The sequence below is a fragment of the Callithrix jacchus genome, chromosome 4, assembly GCF_049354715.1.
Source record: "Callithrix jacchus isolate 240 chromosome 4, calJac240_pri, whole genome shotgun sequence".
Lineage (NCBI taxonomy): Eukaryota > Metazoa > Chordata > Mammalia > Primates > Cebidae > Callithrix > Callithrix jacchus.
Window position 1 is genome coordinate 157,256,215 of NC_133505.1, and position 16,205 is coordinate 157,272,419.

Consider the following 16,205-nt stretch of genomic DNA (forward strand, 5'->3'; position numbering starts at 1 on the left):
ATTTAAGGGAGTTTGGTTTATTTAGCTTCAGTTAATCAAATGTTAGTTAAAGTCCCCCTTCCCCAAATTTGTTTTATTTTATTTGTTTACTAGATTTATAAGTAGAACAATAGAATGTGTGTATTAGGTCAGAATGCTTTTGACAGAAAGTAATAAACTAGCACAAAACCTCACTATGACCTAAACAAATAGGGGATGATTTTTCCCTCCTAGTGAGAAGTCTCAGTAGATAATAGATGCTGGTCTGTTGGTTCAATGAAGTTAGCGTCAAAGTCTCAGTGGTTCTCTTGGCCTTTCTTCATAGCCACAGGATGCTGTTATAGCTTCACCAATCACAATAAGTACAGTGCTTGAAACATAATAGGTGTTCAATAAATATTCAGTACCTATTGAATGTGTACAAAAATATATATATAGTTATAAAATTTTAGATGCAAAGGGACATAGGAATCTGTGTTGTTAACGTGATCCAGGTGGTTCTGCTGACCAGGTGAGTATGGTAAATGTGGTAAGCGTTCTCAACTGAGCTTAGCAGTCCTAGGGCTGTTAGTACCTTTCATCTGCCAGGGCCTCCCTGGTCTAGACCTCCAGCCTTGACCTTGCCCTGAAACTCCAAACTCTTACTCCCAGTACTTTCTCTGCCCCTCCACTTAGATGTCAGTAGGCACGGAAACCTTTTCATCCTTGAAGTACTACTTTTGAGTCCTTCCTGTCCCTTACTTGGCCCTTCAATTCATACTTTTTGGGGTGGAGCCCCAAATCTAGGAATCATCTACATTAGTCCATTCTCACACTGCTAATAAAGACATACCTGAGACTGGATAATTTATTTAAAAAGACATTTAATTGATTCACAGTTCAGCATGGCTGAGGAGGCCTCAGGAAACTCACAATCAGGGCAGAAAAAAAAAGCAAACACGGCCACAGGAAGCAAAAGAATGAGAGTTTCTTATAAAGAAGCCCCTTATAAAGCCCTCAGATCTCAGGAGAACTCACTCACTCTCATGAGAATAGCATGGGGGAAACAACCCCATGGTTCAATTATCTCCCATCAGTTCCCTCCCATGACATGTAGGGATTCTAGGAATTACAATTCAAAATGAGATTTGGGTGAGGACACAGCCAAATCATATCATCATCTCAAATTTCTGTGATTCTCTCATTCTCCACATCCAAATCTATGAGGAAGTTATATTGACTTTATCTCTGAACACTGACCATGGGAGGGGAGTGAGGTGAAGCAATGTGAACAGAAAGATCATGCTGCTTCCTGCTGCGAATAATAAAATATCTTTCTCTGACCCAGGAGTCTCATGTCTTCTGTCAGCATCCACACGACTAAGTCAGGCTATCTTGCTATCTTGCAAGGATTGTAAAATCTTGTTGGGCCCTTTATGGTTCATGACCCTTGGCATTAGATGATCTCTCCACCTGCAATGCCCCTCCCTTAGATATTGTCATGGCTGCTCCCTTCATGTCAGTCATGATTCAGCTCAACCCAGTATCTCTGCTGAGAAGCTTTCCTTGACCACCCAATCTCCAGTACCCGCCACCAAAACTCAATCACTTCAGATGTTTATTTTCTTCAGGGCAGTTATCATTATTTAATAAATTTTAAAATGTTTATAGGGCAACATTTAAAATATATACACAAAATACTAATAATATTATGATAAAAGCTATGTAAACACAACTTAAGATACAAAATATTATCAAAACAGGTGATATCCCCTGTGTATTACTCCCCAATTTCATCCTCTTTCCTCCCTCCGCAGAAGAAAGCTCTAATCTAATTTGGTCTTTTTAATGCCCAGGTATGTAAAAAATACTCTCACCACTAAATAGTATCTCATATTACTTTGTCCATTTTAAGTCTACATAGATGGCATTACGCTTTACATGTTTTTCTGCAACATTCTTACGTTACGCTTGTGAGATCGTCCATGTTGACATGTGCAGCCCTAGGTCATTCATTTTCACTGCTCTACACCATCGTAAAAACATATCACACATTTTTCATTTTCTTATGAGTTGTCATTTAAATTCTTTTATGTTCATTCTTTGTCCTCTGGGAATGTTTAAGAATTTCTCTAGGGTATATACCTAAGAGTAGACTTACTAGGTCAAACAGCAGTCAGATTTCAACTTTTCAAGATCATGCCAAATTGTTCTTCAAAGGTTTTCCCCCACCTGCTGATTTTTAAAAACTCATTTACTGAGTAACTGTCATAATGAAATCGTAAATTTTAAGATGACTTACCAAATCATGCTCCCCTCCCTCTTCCTGGTGCCAGTAGCTGCTATGTGAATATTTGTTGAATGGTTGGAGAAATGTAGGGTGAGAGAGGTGCTGTGAATTGTCTAGGGTCACAAAACTATCTTAGTGACCAAGCAGGATTTGAGCCCAGGCTGCTGACTCCCTAAGAGGAAGTGGTAATTGTAAAGACAATTCCCCAAGCTGTGATTCCAAGAGTCCTTTCCCAAGAAAAAGTCTTACATGAATTCACACAGCATAACCAGGGCCCTTCCCACAGTGCCTGCGCTGGAGTGGGCCAGACATGCTCCCAGTGCAGATGGGAGTTGCAGTTCTGGAAGATTCTTCAGCAGATGCACATCTGAACCCCAGAGTGCAGGAACTGAGTCTGCAGTGATGGGGCTGGAGTAGCAGAAGGATCCCAATAGGGTGGGGAATGGTGGGGTAAGTGGGTCACTCCACTGACCCTCAGAGGTTTTCTGTACAAAGCCCTGAGGTCACATCCACCTTTAATTTAAAAGGTAAAGAAGGAAATGCAAAGAGATCTTCCCTCCAACTCCCCCACTGTCCTTGGAGGACAGCCCTGGAGATTGCTTTGAGCAGAGTTGGAGGGCCCCACGGGGACAGCGCAGATGCATGCACAAGTTTGGACACCGTTGGTTTGGGGTCTTCAGTCTGTGTTTATTTTGGCCCTTTCTTCTAGTCAATTTGCATTTGGTTTTCATCCCACACTGTCTTGGATCCAGCCTGAAACGTATAAATCTCTTAGCTAGCAAGGGAACAGCAGGGCCACCAGAAGGATGGAAAAGAAAACCCCCAAAGTGGGGTTGAGGAAGGGAAAAAAGGCAAGGAGAAAGAGAATGGCAGACAGGAGGCAGCAAGAAGCTGAGAAAGCAAGCTGCGATTGTGCCTCCTGTCTCCTGAGGATCAGCCCAGCCAGCTGCGATACCTGGAGAGAAAGTGGAGACGCTAGACAGCATGTGTGCAGAAGAAATATAAAATAGAACAAAACAAGCCCATTAATCTAGCTTCAAGGAGTCTGATCACCACTCACAGGGTCTGCTTCCAACCAGGGGTTTCCACTAAATCAACCTGAACCTTCTGCTATGCCCACTGGGCTTCTGGCTTGCCGTTCCTGCTCAGATCCGGAACCCCCTTCTATGTCCTTCTCCCAGATTTCCCTCCCCATCCTTGAAGGCCAAGCCTTTGTTACTTTGTCAAAGCCTCCCTGGACTCTCCCATCAGACTTCAGTAGGGAAAGGGGAAGTCTGAGTTCATCTCTTTCGTCTGAGCATCCCGGGCTCCCTTCCTATGACGCTGACCACTCTCCTCCTCAGGCCAAGTCTTCTGCTAGACTCTCAGCTCTCAGGGAGCAGAGACCAGTCTACCTCAGCTCTGTGTCCTGGGACTCCTGGGGGCCACGGTAGGTATTGGCTGGTAGGATTGTTATGGCAGAGAATCCTTGCGCTTTGAATGACCACTGGATGGTTGCAAGACTTCACCAAAACCTTTTCTGCATTTTTGCAGAACTCTTGGGAAAAATGAGTGCCTGAGTCTCTCTGATTTAGCAGCTAAATAAACCAGTTACAACACAACCCACATAATTACAGGGAGTGTTGAGGGGGGAGGTGTGAGGAGCGTGGGGCTGTGGGATGGGGTTAAGCTTAGTGTAAATTCTTTCCTCTTTGCTGCTCTGGGTTTGTAATATAGTTTTGGTCTGACTAAACATTATGCTTTTGTGAAATTCTGGGCTGGAAAAGAAATTGAAAGTTTATTTCTAAGCCCATCTTCTGCTCTTGGAAGGAATAAACACACCCACGCTGCTGCACTCTAAGAGATTACAGGACTGCTCAGACAAGATCTGTCCAGGTAGAGAGATACCATGGCTAAGTATTTCCAGAAGGGGAATTTAAAACAAGGAATTGATTGCAACAGGGGGGACAGCGAGGCAAGAGTGATTAGCCCTGACCCCTCCCACCCAGTGCTAGAGGGACAGGCATAGAGAGCCCTCACCAGAGCCAGAGATCTGGGAGCACATGGAGGAAGCTGGAACCACAGAGAGCTTGCCAGGTAGGGCTGGTGCCAGGGCAATGCAGCCACAGCCAAGGATGCTGGAGGCTGAGAGGAGGAAGAGTCATATCCTGAGTTTTCTCTTCCTCCTACCAATGTTTCCCATTGGCTGAATTAACCCCCCTCCCTCCTTTCCTTCTTTCTCTTTTTTCTGCCTTCTTCCTTCTTTCTTTCTCCATTTTTGTTTTATGAAAAACTTTTTTTTTAAGAGAAGGGAAAATTTTTCTAGAGCTCATCAGTATCTCCAAGCACATTTAAAATAAAGCAGTAAAAAAGATAGTGCCCTTGTGTCCCTGACAGCAATGAGGAATGATGCCTTTTCCTCGCTGATTTCAAAGCACCCATGTGAACTCCAGACGAATGAACCCATCTCACTGGAAATGTGGTGGGATATCGGGACACAGTAGCTAGTGGGTAGAAGCATGAGCCCTGGAGCCAGACACCTTGGCTCTTCTCCTAACTGGTGATCTTGGGCAAGTGTTTCAACACCTCCATTGAAGAAAGGGGGAAGTGATCACAGTATTTGCTACTTCATGGGATCAGTGTAAGGATTACAAAGTTAATACATTTAGAGGTCTTAGAACAGCACCTGGCAAACAATGAGAGCTGTGACTTCGAGAAGCTTCCTAAGTGGTCCTGTGTACTCAGCCGTCTTCCAGCAAGGCTCCTCAGAATAGAAAACCTGCTTCTGCATGCCTCCTATTAGGGCAGTATTTGGACTTAGGGATCAAGTATCATCAATCTTTAGCTTTTAGTCAAACACACACTATTTCTACCCGTAAGAGTCAAGTGCTGGCTTGGCATCCTGCCAAGTGTCATCTGGCCAGGACCCAATTAAACTAGAAGCAGGAAGTAAGAAAGACAAAGGAGCCCCACTTTCTGTCTCAAAATGTTATTTCAAAGACTTCCAGGCTCAGCTGCTGCCCCAGCACAAATCAGGGTTAACGTGCCGCACCTGCAGAATCAGGGCTCTGCCACCAGCCTGTGACTCGGCCACCCAGCGCCAGGCCAGGGTGCTTGAAGGAGTTCGAGGGCATTGGTCCAACCGTTTGGTTGGCAGCTTGGGCCAGCTCCTCCAAAGCCCATAACTCTACAAATTGGTTTCTCAAGCACCTTTTCCCCGGGTTCTTGTGTGGTCTCTTCTTTACCTTTCAAAGTTACAGTATTAATTTCTGAAAGAATTAAAATTGAGCTAGTGATCCCATAAGGATATATTACCTTAAACTCAATATATTAACCATCAAAACAAAAAAGGACTCTATAAAACAAAACAAAAAGGACTCTCTATGTATGAAATATCTGAGACCCGCCAAGTATCAGGCAAAGATTCAGTCCCTAAAATTAAAATGGGGTCTTGTAAAACTTTTAACACAGACTCTTTGTGAACCTAGAAGTTAGGAGAATTCTGATTTTCAGTTAGGTGTTAAAATGTAATTAAATGAACACTTCTGCAATTCTCTTAATTTAGGACTAAGGGAATTAAATGATTTAACTTATGCCAGTTTTCATCCATGCATGATTTTTTTTTCCATGTTGAAAGCAAAACTCAGAGTTTCCTAGCTTAGAGGCAGAAACTCAACCAGAGCCAGCGTGAACTCTGGCAGTGACCTTAGAAAAGGGAAATTGTGGGGGAGGAGCTGGAGAGAAAATATAGCTTAAAAGAGACAGGATGTCCACTAATTAAAACTAATACAGGGCATTAACATCAGAGCTAATGGATGGTAGCTTTAATTCTTTAAGACTTCATTCATATCTAAACATGTGTGTCAATGGCCAAGTTCATCATTGATCTATTATGAGTATTTGTTAATTGCATGGATCTCTCTTATTTTTAAAAATATATCTACTTTCAATAAATATTTAAGGCAAGTGACGCTGTTAAAACTTGTTTAAAAAACAAAAAAGGAGAGAAGGCAAGTTCTAATGAACTATTTCTCTTTTCCGGCACTCTTGTCTGTAAATATATAAACCTTAATTCAAGAGGATCACATTTCATTGAGTTGTCTAAACATAAGCTCGCTTGTAAATAGCCTGAGTGTGGAAAGGCTTTTCTAAAGAATATTTCAGTGTTTGTTCTTCATCACTTAAAGCTGCAGTCTTAATTTTAATATGACATGTGGCATTCCAGACATAGAAGAATTCATAGATCGTAGCCATGGAGATAAATGACATGCTTCAAAATGATAAATTATATTGAGGTATTAAAACTTCTCCAAGTCTTACGTACAAATAGGTATGATTTAAAATGCCATTTTCCTTTTTATAAGCCATACTTCAATGATTGATCACAAAAAGAAAGCCGGAATATTTTATTCAGCCAATTTTCAGATCTCTGTTTTTCAAAGTCAAGTTTAGAATGGAGAGATTCTGACAGCTCTGGGTTTCTTCTCAATAGTAAATTATGTGTGCTCTTCGCTGTTCCTCATTTGGAATTATTAATTTATAAAATGAAGCCTTGAAGTGAGACGTCTTTATCAAACCTAAAACTTAGGAAGCAAATACAGATAATAACTGCTGAGCCAACATTGGCCAAGATTCTTTAATGAGAGAAAAACCAGCCATCGCAAAGATTGATGTTGTCAGCCACTCAGAGTGGTCAAATGCCTCGTCTATAGGAGTCAGAATAAAACCTTTGTGTTCCTCTTCTGTGGGTCACATCAGCCACACCTGCTCTGTTTCTTTAAGAATCAGCTGAGATCAGGTATATTTTGAAGTTGTAAAGCACCATTTACATATTAGATGTGATAGTCACAGTGGGAACAGAAATATTAGAGATTCGATTCAAACCATTCTTATTCCTAAAATAACCCAAATATGTCCTATAAAATGGAGTCAGTGTCAACTCTCTCTATTTCAAAGGACAGCAAAGGAAATAAATAGCCACTCTAAAAATGGAATTGAAACAATTCAATAATCCCTGAAAATTAAAAAAAAATGCTTTTCCCAATGATCTTCAGTTTCAAAACACAATAGATCTGACCACTGCCTTCTTGACAGATAATATTAATATAAGCAATCATATAACACGTGTCTTAAGAACCCAACAACTACAATTATAATATTAGTTGTACTTTGTAAAACAGAGCACTCTTCAAAAATCAGCCTAAGATTAAATCCAAATGATTTAACCATGGGACACAAATTGTTCTGTGAACTTGCTCTAAAGATAAATTGTTGGACTGAAAAAATCAGAAGACTGACTTTCATCATCTAATGAAGAATAGAAATGGAAAAAATTTAATTTTTTCACAATGGCTCATGTGTCTTAGTTTTGCTTTTCAAGGCACTAGTTTCAGCAGCAAGACATAGTTTGTTCATAGGCTCTCTAAGTGTAAAACAAGAAGTATGCAGAGTTTATATTGATGTGAGAATGACTCACTTGACAACTATTTGGATCTGTAGAAACCTCAGTCATCTAGTTCAGATGTTCCAAACCCCACCCAATATTTTCCCTCTAAGATCCTTAAAATAACTGTCACAAAACCCATCCTAAAGAAACAGAACAATCTTCCACAACCAAGATGTTCAAATATTTACTCATAGTTGGTTTACTCTATTTTACAAACAATTCTAAAAGCACACTTATTTAATTTCCCTGCATATAGTAAATAGAAACAGGAATTTAAAAGGTGAGAGAAGAAGAAAAAAACAGGAAGAAACAACATTAAGAAAGATGTGTGAGCCCAAGTGGATGGTAGCTCACACCTGCAGTTCTAGCTACTTCAGAAACTGAGATGGGAGGATCACAGGAGTCCGGCTCAAGTCCAGCCTTGCAACATTAGCAAGACTCCCTCTCTAAAAAGTAAATAAGAAAAAGAAAGATATAAAAGCTGACTGTGTAATAGGTAGGCAAGAAACAGAAAGATAGAACCAAGATTCACTCACCACAATCAAAGGACAGTAAACTTTCAAGGGTATTTTCCAACTGAATAGTGTTTAAGGCTATCAGTGCATTCAGTGATACATTTCAAAGTGAATTAAAACATAGAAAGACAAAGGAGGACACATTAAAAAAGTTTTTTTTCCTGTGGAAAATTTGGGACATGTATGAAAAAACTGTCATGAGCTTGCATCTTAGAAATGAGCACTGTCAACAATATGTTGAATTTCCTCCTGCTGTCACCATGTGCAGTAAATTTGCATACACTAAGATCTTATCACTAGACCAGTCCCTAATGCCTGTCCTTGCTCTTTAAGTAGAAGCTAACTGTTGGAGCTACTGAAGGGAATCAGTGGATCTGAAGGGGTTCTGGGTGTTTTCTCCATAGTGTTGTAAGGTAAATTGATCTTCTAGAAGAAACTATGAAGGTCACAACCATTCTAAAGTGATTTCATTGCATTTTACTGATGTGTTAAATTTGTTGTGATAAAATGTAAAAATCTGCAGACCTACCTCCTTTAGCTGTGTCAAAAGGGCAGCCACATCAGCAATTTCACATACAACAAAATGTCCACCAGTCTGCAGATCTGCTTTTGAAAATACTATTTTGATAACTGGAAAAATGAAGGCGAGTATCTAGAATACAACAACATGTATGAATCCAGCACTTGCAATAAATGCATATTTACATTTTGTAATTTTGCATTCTTTTAAAAATAAAAGTAACCAGGCATTACATGTAAATGGGTAATACCTCATGAGTTTCTTCTTGGTTTTGATGCAGGGCAGGTAAGCTCCCAGATTGGGGCTTAGCCTGGGAGGGTTCTTGGATTTACCCAGAAAAACTTTAAATATGAGCCAGTAGGGTTAGACGGCAACTTCTACTGATGCAGCTGTGCACAGCAGCAGCAGCAGCAGCAGAGGGACTGTTTCTTGCACAGCAGGGCCACCCCAGAGTAGCAGGGGCAGTTCTGCAGTCATATTTATACTCACTTTTAATTACATGCAAATTAAAGGGAAGGTTATTCAGACATTTCCAGAAAAACAGTGGGAATTTACCAGGTGGGAGTTCCTGGTCATTGCCATGGAAAAGAGTGGTAACTTCTTTTGTGTTACCATAGCAATGATAAACTGACATGGCATTGGCGGACATGTGTGATGGTTAATACTGAGTGTCAACTTAATTGGATTGAAGGGTGTGTCTGTGAAGGTGTTGCCAAAGGAGATTAACACTGGAGTCAGTGGGCTGGGAAAGGCAGACCCACCCTCAATCTGGGTAGGCACCATCTAATCAGCTGCCAGCATGGCTAGAACATAAGCAGGCAGAAATATGTGAAAAGAGAGATTGGCCTGGCCTCCCAGCCTACATCTTTCTCTTGTGCTGGATCCTTCCTGACCTCAAACATCAGACTCCAACTTCTTCAGTTTTGAAATTTGAATTGGCTTTCCTTGTTTCTCAGGCCTATTGTGGGACCTTGTGATTGTGTGAGTTAATACTTAATAAACTCATATATATATATATATATATATATATATATATATGAGTTTATATATATATATATATATATATATATGTACACACATACACACACACACTCCATTAGTTCTATCCCTCTAGAGAACCCTAATACATGTCTTATGGAGAGATGCTTTCACCTCCTCCTTGTTTCAGCCAGTCTTCAATCAGGTTTGGAGTAAAGGCTTCCCTCCTACCTCAGTTTCAATTCATTCCCTTCTCTTTCTGAGGCAACCACCTCTCTGTGGGTCACTTTTGAATGAAAGGTGTCAATCACTGGCACAAATCTTTGAGACATGGCTAACAAAATGGATGCTGTCAGTAGGATATCACAAATTGTAGTTTCTCTCTTTTTCTAGGGGATGGCCATGACTTCAATGAAAGGCTTTCTAGCTCTAGCTTGGAACTTATTTGGGTTCAGATTCCGACTCTGATAAGCAATTGACCATGTGACCCTGGATGATTTACTTAAATGCCCTGTGCCTCAGTTTTCTCATCCGTAGAATGAAAATAAATATGAAATTTATAGGTTTGATGTAAGGATGGAATGAGTTAATTTACATAAATGCTTAGCATAAATCCAGATGCATAAAAAAAGACTGAAAAAATATAAACTATTTTTATGAGAACTTGAAAGATGAAGGAGGCTATATTAGGAAGTAATTGTTAGCTGTACAGACAGGGTCAATGAATGGCTTTTCTTCCCCTTGACCATGGCTTAAGAAAGCTGAAGAGTGGGATTTTTATCAAGGGACATCAACAAAGCTCTAGGCTAACATTTGAAAGGAAGATTATTCAATTTGATTAAACACATATTTATTAAGTGATTAGTATTTAACACAGACAGTGAGATTTTAATCTAACAGTGAGGCAGACAAGTGAACAGCTATTCTGTCATTGCTGCTGGATGGTGCTATGTCCAAGAATAGACGCTCACCGGGAGACGAGGCTTCCTGCATGGTTCATAATAAGGAATCGGTGAACCATCAATAAAAAATGTCTTTTCAATTCATAACTGACATAAAGCTGGCATAGTTAGATGAATCCAATAGATCGTAACAAGCTGGAATTAAGGACTAAAATTTTTTAAATAAGATTTAATAATGATAAATATAAATTTCAAAAACCAACTATCCAAGAGCAGCAGGGTAACAGCAGGTCGTTTGGAACAGTCTTGAGGATTTTAGCAGATTTGGTGGAAGCACTATTTCAGCTATATTACATAGTTGCAAAAAGTCCTGCAAGACTTGCACTGTATTATAAAGAGAAAACAGTGTCATGACCAATAATGGTCTCATTGTATTCCCCACTGGCCAGAGCACATTTTGCTCATATTTGAGGGATAGCTGCTTAGAAGGATATTGACACATTGCGATAACTAAAGGAAGGTATCAGAGATGGTATAGGAATGGAAACCATGACTTTATAGAAAAGGTTAATATGTGAGGAAGAAGTATTGAGGCTGAGGACATGCTAAGCAGCTTGGTATACTTTAAGATTTGTCACATGGTTTCAAACTTTACAGGAAGTTATAAGATGGCAAACAAACTGTAAATGTCAAGAAGGGCATTCTAGAAACTATAAATAAAATGGTAAGAAAAGACTTTCCTCCCATTAGATGAATTGAATGAAACGATTAACTATCAGATAAATAGTAGAGAACTCTACTGGATCAGTGGGATGAACTAAGACAGTTCTGGCTCACTCTCTCATCCTACAAATACCCTCTTAGCAAAGTCTAGATCTGAACGGGCTGTGTAATTATTCTCCTCTGTGCTGAGTGAGGTAGAAGTATGTAGGTGACTTTATTATAATGAGGTCTTTTCGATCTCCAAAGGGCATTGGTTTGTTTTCCAGTCTGTATTTGCATTAATGTTTGCTCTTTAAAATAAAACTAATGACCACTTTACATTTACTAAGATGGATATAATAGTAATATATTTTTAAAACACAGAAAATAACAAGTGTTGGCAAGATACAGAGAAATTAGAGTCCTCATATGTTGCTGGTGGGAATGTAAAATGGTGCAGATGCTGCTGAAACAACTGGACAGCATTTCCAAGGGTTAAAGAATTGTCACATAGAATTCTCAACATGGAATTACCATGTAACCCAGAAATTCTAGTCCTAGATATACATGCCCAAGAGCATTTTGAAAATATTCATATACAAAAACTGAAAAAAAGTCATGTACAAAAACTTGTATAAGAATGGCCATAGCAGGATTATTCATAACAGTAAAAGTAGAAACAACACGTGTCCACCACCAACTGATGAATGTGCAAAGTTTGGCATCATCACTCAGCCATAAAAAGAAAGAAAATACTGCGATGCCACGAGGTGGATGAGCTTTGAAAACATGCTAAGTGAAAGGAGCCAGACACCAGAGGCCACATATTGCATGATTCTATTTGTGTAAAATGTCCAGAATAAGCAAATCCATAGTAATAGAAAGTACATTTGTGATTTCCAAGGGCTGGAACAGGAAAGGGGAATAGGGAGTGATTGCTGTGGATATGGGTTTATTTTTGGAGTAATGGAAATGTTCTAAAATCAGTTTGAGGTGATGGTTACCCAACTTTGTGAATACACTAAAAACCACTAAGCTGCACTCTTTTAAATGGTAAATTTTATGTTGTGTAAATTATATCTCAATTAAAATAACATCAATGATTTGGAATAGTCTAGTTTCAAAAGTAGAATTATGTTTAAAAATTTATGATACATTTCCATTTTTCCAACTTTTCCAAAGGTTATAGAGGATTCTGGCCCCGCCTTGCTCCCCTCTTAGCCTAGCTTTTTGCTATTCTGTGCATTCAAGTTTTTATAGGTCTACATGAAGTGTGTAGTTATTCAAAACAACTTGTAACATAAACTATGACTATTCCTTCCCTGGAGATCTGGTTTTCTAATTTTTCTTCCCTGAGTTTCCTGTGGCTCTTGTACTGTGGTTGGCATTGAGCTCCCCATAGTTGAGAATGTGAGTGGCTTAGCAGAGAACTGCACAGAACTGGGGACATTGGCAAGCTGGGAGCAACCTTTAGGTGGGCACTGGTGGCCTCCAGAATGCAGGTGAGAGAGTGGGGGATTCCAGGTAGAGGAAGAGAGAGGAGAAGCTGGTATGGTGGGGCTCCAACTTCAGAGCTAATATTATCAAAGATCCCCAACATTTCAGAGCAAGAAATATGGAGAAGCCAAAGTTATTGTGTGAAGATCATCAGCCTTCGGTTATCTGACAGATGGCTATTGAATTTGGGGGTTCTTCTTCTGTATCCGTATTAGTTGCTACAGATATTCTCACTATTTCTTAGCACCTTATAAGCAAGGTTTGATTTTAGGTGTTTATGTGAAGTTCATGAGTTTTCATGCCATGATTGGCATAAGAATTAGCTACGTGTAGGTGTCTTGGAAATACTCCTTCAATCTCTTTTTCATTGGGCTAAATTGGTGAAAGGAAATTGCTGTTTTAATGGCAAAAACAGCAATTACTTTTGCACCAACGCATTAGTTCAAAGCAATTTGAACTGTCCTCCAACTCCAGGCAGTTGCTGTGAAACCACTAGATGGCAATCATGCTAGATGTAATCAAGACTTCAGCGGCGAAGAGAAAATGACTTGCTAGATAACTTCATCAGATACTTAAGCTGTAGTTTACTTCCCAGCTCCAGAATTTTTCTACGTGTTAGTAATTTATGTCTTCCAGATCATGTAAATACAGATGTGTTAGACTTAGTCATCTAAATCAACTGCTCAGTGACTGGAGCCAGACTATAAAAATAATTACCTCTCTTCATTTTCAGTTCAAGTATTTTACTATTCCTTTGCCACACATTTCGCTATTTTTTACACAGTTACATCAGCGCCCTGGGTCCCTTTTCTTTTGTACACATACTGATAGAGAAGGAAATTACTCACCTCCAAGGTCCTGGAAATTGTTTTACAGCGCAGAAATTTTCTTGCTCTCTGAGAGATGTCACTCATTTTCTTTAGCAAGGCATTAGGGAACTCCAGCTTTCAGAGAGATGTTAGAAAAGAAATGTCACGTCCCAAGACACAAAGTAAATGCTTTCTTTCTTTACCCAGTTTTATTTGTCATTTGTCTAAACAAAAAAATAGGAGAAATGTTTTATTTACAGTCAGAGGCTGAAGCGGCAAGACCAGGCACGTTAGTGAGGCTGTAAATACCACTGTGTCCACGATTACTTAACACACGCCATCTCCCAGCGCAACCTCAGCCCCTCTGCACCCTTTAAAGCCAGATACACTCAGGCCCCCTGAAAGTTGAGTAGGGCTTCATTTGGAACAAGTCCAGAGCCAACAAAGGAAAACAGTGGAAGAGACTTAGGAGGGAGAAGAGAGAAATGAGATTTACTTAGCCCGAGGTCCCCACGCCACGAATCTGACCAGCAGGGGGCTTCTTGTGCAGACATTCTTGGCCGGAATAGCCAGCAGACTCGAAGCCCTCACTGGTGGGAGCCGGGAGTTCCACGGCGCAGGGCCCAGGCTGGTGCCCCAAGAAGCGCTTCGGTTTGAGATCTCAGGGAACACAGAGAGACCCCACCGAGATGGTGACGGCCCTGGAATGGGTGGTGCTAAGGAAAGGGCAATGGCGTGAGAGTCGGCACCACTGGCCATGTTTTCCTCCATTTCCTTATGGGACTCAGTTTCCTCAGGGGAGGAACAAAAACTAACAAAGTCTGATACGATTTGGATTTGGCTCTGTCCCCACCCAAATCTCCCCGTGAACTGTATAGCTCCCATAATTCCCACAAGTTGGGGGAGGGACCCAGAAGAGGTAATTGAATTTAGGGTGGGCCTTTCCTGAGCTGTTCTCATGATAGTAAATAAGATCTGAGGGTTTCATGAAGGGCAGTTCCGCTCTCTCGCCTGCCTCCATGTGAGATGTGTCTTGCTTCCTCTTTTACCTCACCATGATTGTAAAGCATCAGCAACCATGTGGAACTGTGAGTCAATTAAACTTCTTTCCTTTATAAATTACCCATTCTTGGGTTTGTCTTTATAAGCATCCTGAGAACAGACTAGTACAGAGTCTAAATTACAAAACAAGAATTGCATTAGCTTTTTATAGAAAGAGATTCCGAAATAGCCCTTGATTGTGCTGACAAGATTTTACGACCTGTTTATGAGTGTGCTACTGAGGACTCTAGAGATGATCCTTCATTCTAGGATTATAAGGTTAAAGTTGTTGTGTGTGTGTGTTTTTCTACTGGCCTGGTCCTTGGTATATAAAAGAATCTTGCAGTACTTTGGCATTTGTTAAGAGATACGGAGTCTTTAATTTTTGAATGCATTGGATCAATTTTTATATAGTATTACATTTTTTATAACCCTTATTTACATTTTATTTTTAAACCCCACCATCTTCTCTATTCTTTTGACCCAGATGTCTAGTAATAAGTTATGACATTCTACATTTTCACCTTAGAGCTATGTTCTGGGGCTTGGCACTCTTATTATTTAAAAAATGGTATCTCCTATGAGAAAACATGAATATTAAAGTGGACATGAATTTAGATTTGTAATAATTAAACTGAATCCCAGGACAGCAAATATTTAAATATGATTTATACTTGGCATTAGTCAAAGCAAGTAATATTGCTGCAATAACAAAAACCCATTTCAGTGGCTTCATACAATGAAGGTTTATTTCTCACTCTCATCACCATTCAACACGAATCTCTCAGGAGGCAGAGAGAGAGCTCTGTGCCATACATGCATTCAGGGATTCAGGTTCTTTCCAACTGGTTACCTTGTCATCTTCTAGTACCATGGTTTCCTCTACCAATGTTTTGCATCCTATCAACAGGTGAGAAAAGAGAGGGAGAATGGATAAATCCCATTCCATTGCCTCAGTCTGAAAATGACATACATAATTTCTGCTTAGATTCCATTGGTAAGAACTAGTCCCAAGGACCTATCCCGGGAAGAAGAGAACATGGATATTGTTGCAAAATATTCTGGTATCTCCTATACATACATGTTAAATCAAGCTTAGCATAAAGCTGCCTCCTTATATATTTTTAATTTACCCTAAAGGTTTCTCCCTATATGGTGAACTATAAAATGGAGGTATAAACAGATTGTTAACTACTTCTGTGCCAATCATCAAGTTTTGGCTAATCAAAGGGGGCCAACTGTTCAAACCATGTTCAAATAAGGCAAATGCCAAGGTGTAACCAAACCAATTCAGCTGTTTCTGCACCTTACTTCTATTTTCTGTATGGTAATTTCCTTTTCCTGTCCATAACTCTTCTACCAGGTGGCTGCACTGGAGTCTCTAAGCTGACTCTGGCTTGAGAGGCCACCCAATTTGCAAATCATTCTTTGTTCAACTAAACCCTGTTAAATTTAATTTGTCTAAGATTTTTCTTTTAGCACACATGTGCCAGCAATACAAAGTTTGAGAAGATACTAAACTATTTGTTTGAGGGTGAGAAATGCCATGTCTCACTCCTTGATGTACT

General features: G+C 40.0%; 1 long non-coding RNA gene across 1 annotated transcript; it reads right to left on the bottom strand.

Annotated features, from left to right (window-relative positions):
- Positions 1–7: 7 nt before the first annotated feature.
- On the bottom strand, positions 8–14,125 carry LOC118153022 (uncharacterized). Its single transcript, XR_004742155.3, has 4 exons — positions 14,093–14,125; positions 13,636–13,731; positions 8,718–8,840; positions 8–386 (listed from the first exon to the last, which is right to left on the bottom strand). It is a non-coding gene; the product is annotated as an uncharacterized LOC118153022 (long non-coding RNA).
- Between the last annotated feature and the right edge of the window lie 2,080 nt (positions 14,126–16,205).